This window comes from Peromyscus maniculatus, chromosome 6 (assembly GCF_049852395.1).
Source record: "Peromyscus maniculatus bairdii isolate BWxNUB_F1_BW_parent chromosome 6, HU_Pman_BW_mat_3.1, whole genome shotgun sequence".
NCBI lineage: Eukaryota > Metazoa > Chordata > Mammalia > Rodentia > Cricetidae > Peromyscus > Peromyscus maniculatus.
The window spans coordinates 40,553,914-40,562,145 of NC_134857.1; the positions used below are offsets into that span (position 1 = coordinate 40,553,914).

Genomic DNA, 8,232 nt, shown 5'->3' on the forward strand with positions numbered 1-8,232 from the left:
TAGTAAAGAGGGCCTTATATAAATGAAGATGGTTGAATGTGTCCAAAGTGGAAAAGACTAGACAGCTTTTGAAAGTTATGAAGGTCTGAGTAAGTTATTTAAAATATATAGAGGATGAGACTTAAAGTTTGCAAACCCAAAGATTAACAGTTACAAGGACTGACTAAAATGTATGTCTAGTCAAAGTTTATTTGGGAATGTCTGGCTATTTAAATAGTATAAAGTAGTTAAAAGTCCCAGACTGCTGTGATGGATCTTCTGGGTGTTTAATAGCCATGCTTGAAGTCTATTCTAATGTGGTCAGAGGAACTAAAAGGAAGAATATTTTCCCTTCACCCTCCAAGGTTGATGAGGTCCCAGGAGACTGTGAGCCATCTCTAGGAACACTTTGTAACTGTGAGAAGTCATCTATTCTCTTGTTCAGGAAGGCCATGGAGATCCCACTCAATGAATTCTAATCACAGTCCAGTCTATAAGGAGGAGGGTCAATGATGGTTTTATTTTTGTTTTGTTTTGTTTTGTTTTCAGCCCTCTTGCCCCAAAGGAAAAGTCACAACACATGACAGAATCCACTAACAAGAGTTCTATCAAGACAAAGAGAAAGGGGTAGATATGATCAAGCCTGTGGAAGGACACGTGCAAGAGAGAAAAAGGGGAACATGGCACCTCCTTATAAAGTCCAGGATGCGCCTGCGCACAAGGCCCATGTGGCTATTCCATGCATGCGTATAGATCATATGGTCATGTCTGTGCAGCTACATGACCACGGTAACCATGGGGCATGGGTCACGCAGGACGTATGACCCGGAAATGACTAGGTGGACATGACTAAGTGTCCTGCCAGGCATGCACGACCATGGGGGCATGGTTGGAACTGCTATCAGTCAACGGAGGGGAAAGATTCCCCCTGTGCTTCCAAAGCACAGTCAGGTTAAACAAATCCTTTGCCTTATTCTCACATAGGCAACTGGTAAGGAAAGGCTCACATAGTCAGAGATTCCTCTCAAGCCCAGGTAACTCCTGAGGACTAGATTCTCAACTGGCCTTGACAATATAAAATGAAAATTTTATTTTGGTCTCTGCATGGTGTTAAACACTCAGCAAGAAAGTATAAGCAAATATTAGGAATTGATAATGATCCAAGGGCCCACACTCCCAAGCATTAGACACAAGTCTACATGAGATATTATTTAGACAACTATGTCTTACTAATATTTTCTTTTTGATAAAAGATGTTGCCAGTATATAAGACTTCAGACCTTAGCTCATTGAAGCACCTGTCCACAGCCAAGGAAGACAGGACCACTATTGTTTCACTAAAAATTAAATGATGGCTAAATATCTCTTCTCTATCTAGAGGCCATATGGGAAGGACATTGTGCTCATTGACTTTTAGCTAATCCAACAGCTATGAAAGGTCATAAAAGCCAATTGTGGGTTCATCACTCTGGAGATCAACTTTAGAGGCCAAAGAAAAATGGAGGCTCTTGTGAGCACATCCAGAGATTCTAGTGGATTTTGGTAAGGACATTTTAAAATCCTTTCCAGATACCAGTAAGGACTGCCTTTCCCCACTACATCCAGCAAGTGAAGTCTGCCTTAGTTATGGTTTCTATTGCTGTCAAGAGACACCATGACCATGGCAACTCTTATAATGGAAAATGTTTCATTGGGCAGCTTACAGTTCAGTTTAGAGTTAGTTGTAATGTAACCAACCGTCTTATTAAATAAGAAACATAGAACCAATGTAAAAGAGAAAGCCAAGAGGTCAGAACTCAGAGCTAAAATCTCACCCTTCCTCCTGCGGTGGTCCTAGCTCTCCAAAGAGAGCTATTTCCTGTGTGTATGTCTTTTCATAGTCTTTTGTTCTGCCTTCTCATTGGTTGTAAACCCAAACACGTGACTGCCTAGTCACTGTCTGTATGTACAGCCCCCCAGGTCTTTTTTTTTTTTTTTTTTTTTTTTGGTTTTTCGAGACAGGGTTTCTCTGCGTAGCTTTGTGCCTTTCCTGGAGCTCACTTGGTAGCCCAGGCTGGCCTCGAACTCACAGAGATCCTCCTGGCTCTGCCTCCCGAGTGCTGGGATTAAAGGTGTGCCCCACCACTGCCCGGCCCCCCCAGGTCTTAATGGCATATGTCTCCAATGCTGGCTGTATCCCTGAACACACAGAGATCTATCTAGCTCTTCTACCAAGTGCTGGGATTAAAGGCATGTGCCACCACCGCCGCACTCTTACTATGGCTCTAATAGCTCTGGCCCCCAGCCAACTTTATTTATTAACATACAATTAAAATCACATTTCAGTACAAATAGAATACCACCACAGTTAGTCCATTATCATCATGGTGGGACATGGCTGTGTGCGGGTAGACATGATGATGGAGCTGAAAATTCTACATATTTAATCCTCAGGCAACAGGAAGTGAACTGAGACACTGGGCATGGCTTGAACAGAACTGAGACTTCAAAGCCTACCTCCACAGTGACATACTTCCTCCAACAAAGCCACATCTCCTAATAGTGCCAATCCCAATGAGCTTATGAGGCCAATTAAATTCAAACTGCCAGAGTCTTTTAGATAGGCCATCTGGAGGGGTACCCCAATACTGCCACACCCAACATCCCAAATTCAACTTGAAGAAGCCAGATCAGTCATCACTCCAATTTCATAACAGCAGCTAGAGTTACATCTTCAGAAGAAGGAGGGGTGATAAGAACAGACCATACAAATTAATTAAGCAGTTTAGGGTTAAAAGACCCTAAAGAAATGTAACCAGTTTCTTTCTTGATTAAAACAAATGTCCTTGGGACTGACCAGTTTCCTCCTTTCTGGTGGCCAAAGATGTCAAAAGTATTTTGGAAGCTCTGCTCTCTAATCTGGTTCCTATGGCTTCTAGGGTCTTTAGGGAGATGGGATATTAAAGTAGCAAGGAAGACTCCTAAGAGAAAATGCCTCCTGGTCAAGAGAACAGAATCTTATTTCCCTGAGGATTCTATGGAACCTTGCATAGGACTCGGGTTTCCCCTTTCCTGTGGGTTCTCTCAGCCCTCTCTTCTAGCCCACCCCATTCCTTTGTATCAGCCAAGGGTCAAGCTGCAGATAAATCAGGCATATGGCTTAGAGACAGTTTTCAGGTAAGATCAGTCCTCCAGGCCCAGAGAGGGTAGATAAAGAGCCGAAAATTTCACTGGAGAGGGTAGGAGTATCCATGTTCCTGAGCTTTTGGGAAAAAACTGCCAGATCATGATCGACTGCAACCTCTGACCAACTAGCAATGCCTTCCAACATCTGTTGTGGGATAGTTACACACTGTGTGATGTTGCATGAATCTTAAAGGTTCTTATTAATAAAATCAAACCCGAGGCGAGTTATTGGGGTCCATGCTGGTAGATCAGAGAGACAGAACAAGCCACAGCTATCTCACCTTGCCAATTCCTCAGCTGGTCCTGTTTCCTCAGACTGGAAGCTTCTGTGTCCTCATTCCAATGGCTCTCAGCTGAACTGCTGCTTAAAAGCCTGAATGCTTAACCAGCCAAATGCTGAACCAGCCAAAATCTTCTAGTTTCTGGTCCTCATGCCTTATATATCTTTTTGCTTTCTACCACCACTCCCTGGGATTAAAGGTTGGCTTTCTGGGATTAAAGGCGTGTCACCATGCTTGGCTGTTTTCAATGTGGCCTTGAACTCACAGAGATCCAGAGGGATTTCTATCTCTGGAATGCTAGGATTAAAGGTGTGAGTCCCACCATTTTCTAGCCTTTGTATCTAGTGGCTGTCTGTTCTCTGACCCCAGATAAATTTATTAGAGTACACAATATTTTGGGGAACACAATACCACCACAGTGTGAAGATGTGTTGCTGTGACTGTATAATAAAAAGCTGAATGGCCAATATCTAGGCAAGAGAAATAGGTGGAACTTCCAGGAAAAAGAGAGAAACTAGAGATGATGCTAGGTGCATGAGTGAGATGCCAATGAGACATGGAGGGAGTCAGACATACAGAATGAAAGAAAAGTAAAAAGCCACGAGGCAAAACATAGAGTAATACAAATGGGTTAATTTAAGTTATAAGAGCTAGTGGGACAAGTCTAAGCTAAGGCCAAGCATTCATAATTAATAATAAGTCTCTGTGTTGTTATTTGGGGCTGGCAGTGGAAAAGAAAGTCTGTCTATCTACACAAGGCACCCAATGTGGGAGCTCTAATATCCAAACATAGGGTCTGAAATAGCTTAGAAAAGTTCTAGACAAGGAGCTGGATGTGGCTTCCTAGTCTTACAGTCTCTCAGGCAGGCTGGTGTTTGCCAGCATACAGAGATGCAGCTACCAGCTTCTGCCTGCAATCTGGAGCCAACCATCAGTGCCATGCACCAGCACCCAACTCTACGCTGAGCTACGAGGTGGCTAACATGATAGTTTAAGATTTGTCTCATGTGGTCGGAGAATGCTGCAGGCACTTAATAAAGAGTGCAGGTCCAGACATGGGAAACTTCTAAAAAGGTACAGTATGTTTTAAAATGTGCTTAGATGCTAAAGAAAGAAAAGAAAATAAGTATAGATAGTCATAAAAAATAAACAGTTTAAAAATAATAAAGTCTTTAAAGAGAAAGTAAAGAAATATTAAAAGAATAAGCTATGCAAAAATGTGAAATATACAGCATGTTTGGATCCTGTATGGTGCTTTGTTGACTTTGAATTTTTAAATACTAATGTACAAAAAACAATAGTTGCTGAGAGACATTGGATTATGAAAACTGCTAAATTAAACCAACCTCTATACTTTGAGAATGTCTTAACTTCAAAATGGAAGTCAAAAATATGCTGCAATGGGGGCAGGTTATGCCTTTGTTTCCTCAGGAAACAAAAAGTTACGGTTCTCTTCAAAATTAATGAAGATCAGATTTGATTTGGGGAGACCTCTTGAAAATCTCGGCTATAGACATGAAAAAAGAAACCAAGGAAGACTACAGGACAGGTGAGGTATATGCTGATTCCTCTGCTACGGGAACAGCTCTGAGACTGGATGAGACATGATAAATCTTGTTGGCTACAGAGTCTTCTGACTTATTATTACATGCCATCCTTTCATACAGCATGGATAGAGGTTTATATTACAGTTTCATCATACAGTATATATATATATTCCAAGATGGGACAGAAAAACAAAGAGATCTAGCATCTTAATGAGTTTGAAGAAAAGTGTTAAAAAGAAAAAAGAGATCTATAAGAAATATCAAATATGAGTCTTATCTATCAAATACTCTAAGACTTGTGTTTAGAACGAGGAATTAAATTTTTTTTCTTTTTTTTCTTTTCTTTTCTTTCTTTCTTTTTTTTTTTTTTTTTTTTTTTTTTTTTGTCTCCCCTACTCTATAAGACTAGCAAATGTTTTAATCCTCCCCACCCAGTAAAACCCTTATTTACACAAAGGCCCACTGCTCTATTCTACGAATTTGATGGCCTGGAGCAGTGATCCTTTTCTCCTTGGAGTAGTAACTCTTTTCTCCTCTTTCCATTTCCTGAGCACCACTTCTTTTCAGACTAGCCATGAATAATCAGAGGTGATTCAAGAGCAAGATTTTGATATCAAATTGGTTTTTAGAGCAACAAGAAACAAAGCCTTGGGGCTGGAGAGATGGCTCAGTAGGTAAGAGCACTCACTGGCTACTCTTCCAGAGGACCCAGGCTCAATTTCCAGCACGGCAGCTTACAACTGTAACTCCAGTCCCAGGGGATCTGACACCTTCTCCTGTGGGCATTTGGTACACACATGGTGCACAGACTTACATGCAGACAAAATATCCACATACATAAAATAAATTTAAAAAGAAAAAGAAAAAAGAATGTCTTGGGTTCCCAGAGCTAGGAGGACTACCAGGCAACATCTGGCTGTATAGAGATTACTCAAAATGGTTTCTCCTAGAACAATAAAAACCACCATGGGAAGAGTAGCCCAGCCTGTTAGCAGTCAGTAGTTCAAAGCCAACCTGCACAGGAGGAAAATGAACAGACAGTTTACAGACATGTTTTACTTGTGATAAACAAATTATGTATGTTCTGTCATCCGGAAGCCCCCACACACACTTGACAACATAGAAACAAAAGTAAGAATTCTAAACAAAGCTGAATGAACATATTTCTCTGTGGTTTCCAAATGCAGCTCATTTAGTTTTCATAACAACCGAGGAGATGACTGAAACAATCGTTCTTCCAAATCCATGTTTCATGACCTGTCTCGGCCTCCACTGTGGTCAGGCTGGCTGTGTAACAGACTGAAGACATTGGAACTGTGGGGGTACATTACACACTCCTTTCCACCCTGGCAACATCATATCTCACAAGCCTTTTTCTCTTTTCTCTCTTGCTTCCTTGTCTCCACAACTGACAGCAAATGTCTCCAGCTGGTGACTTAATAAAGGAACCTAGGTATTTGAAGAGAGCTACACAGAAGAGGTATCATCTGTGCCCATGTTTGGAAGGAATTAATGAATCCTCAGAGTTCCAGCCCAACAAGAATAATTTAGAAGTCATTTTTTCAGTCCTAACAAATAGAAATTCGACCATTTTGGTTTTGGTGAAGTTTTTTGTTTGTTTGTTCGTATCACTAAGGTGAGGTCAATGAAAAAAAAATTGATAAGCTTTACTTCACCAAAATTTAAAATGTCTAAATATTGGGGAATATAGGTGTGTTTAGTATTATTGCATGCATTGGTTGCCTTTCTCACTGTTCTGATGAAATATTCGACAAGGAACAACTTAAGGAGAGAAAAGTGTATAGAGGGATGCAGTTCATCGTGGGGGGAGGCATGGCGGCAAGAGCACACGGCCACTGATCACAGTATGTTTGCGTCATGAAGCAGAGAGCAGACAGAAAGGGGATCTGTGCCATTAAACCCCAAGGCCTGTCCCCAGTGACCCACTTCCTTCAGCAAGGCTACACCTCTAAAAACATCACAACCTTCCAGAACAGCATGACCAGCTGGGACCAATATCCAAAACATGAGCCTGTGGGGAACAACTCACATTCAAACCACAACAGTACTCCATAAGTTCATGCAACTTTTTGTTTTATATGTCCACTCAAAAATAAATTTAATTTAAAGTTTGAATAGAAGCATCTGTCCCCACCCCCCCTTTCATGCTAATCATACTGAGTAGAATGATGGTCTCCGAGAGATGGCCATATCCTTATCCTCAGTCTGGATAAATCTCGTAAGAGTAAAGAATAAAAAAAATTCTGCTATGGCCAGTTGTGATGATGCACGCCTTTAACCCCAGTACTTGGACACTTGGAAGGCAGAGTTACACATATCTCTTTGAGTTCAAGGCCAGCCTGGTCTACATCGTAAATTCTAGGACAGTCAATGTTATATAGTGAGAACCTGTCCCAAAACAAACAGATAAAACAACAACAATAATAGAATTTCAGATATGTGAAAGCATCACCAAGAGTAAGATTATAGCCACTGACTGGAGGAAACACTTGCAAAGGGCATATCACGTACAAGATGGCATCTAGGTTGATGTGGTGTTACACACTTGTAATCCCAGACCTCAGAAGGTGTTAAAGCTAGTCAAGGCTAAAAACTGAGTTCAGGTTCATGTGGACTACAAAGGAAGTCTCAAAAAAAAAAAAAAAAAAGTACCATTATCCAAGAATACAAAGATTCTAAAACTTTAGACAAGCTGCACCAATTGAATCATGTGTAAGGTTATAACAGACAGATGCCAAAGAATAAATACAGATACATGTATATTCTAAGCATCTGGACACACACGAAAATCTATTCCACGCTATATGTCATCAGGGACGTGCAAACTGAGATACCAATGAGATACAGCCTACTACATATCTAACTATTAGAATAGCTCAAATTCAGAACAAGGACAATACCAAATGTTGGCAAGGTATGAAGCAACGGTCAGGCTCGTTCATTTCAGATGAGAATTCAAGGTGATATAGCCACTTTGGAGGACAGTTTGGAACATTCTTACAATATAAACATTTTCTTAACATATGTCTAGGAATAATAATTCTTGTTATTTACTCAAAGGAACTAAAGATCTATGTCCACATAAATCTGCACGTGGGTGCTTATTGCTGTTGGGGACACAAAGGTCCTTGCACCCACAGATCACTAGGGAAATCAGTAATGTTAAACACACAGGTGTCTCTTCTCAATTGGAGGAGATAAAATACTTGTTTTCCCTCGCAGAAGGCTGAGAGTGGATT

General features: G+C 40.8%; 1 long non-coding RNA gene across 2 annotated transcripts; it reads left to right on the forward strand.

Moving 5' to 3' along the window:
• The first annotated feature begins 1,455 nt into the window (after nt 1-1,455).
• On the forward strand, nt 1,456-7,222 carry LOC143273733 (uncharacterized). 2 transcript variants are annotated; one of them, XR_013051922.1, is made up of 3 exons: nt 1,456-1,521; nt 4,836-4,974; nt 6,388-7,221. It is a non-coding gene; the product is annotated as an uncharacterized LOC143273733 (long non-coding RNA). The 2 variants fall into 2 exon arrangements; XR_013051923.1 differs by lacking the exon at nt 1,456-1,521 and adding an exon at nt 2,836-3,135 and having other exon boundaries at nt 6,388-7,222.
• Nucleotides 7,223-8,232: the final 1,010 nt, after the last annotated feature.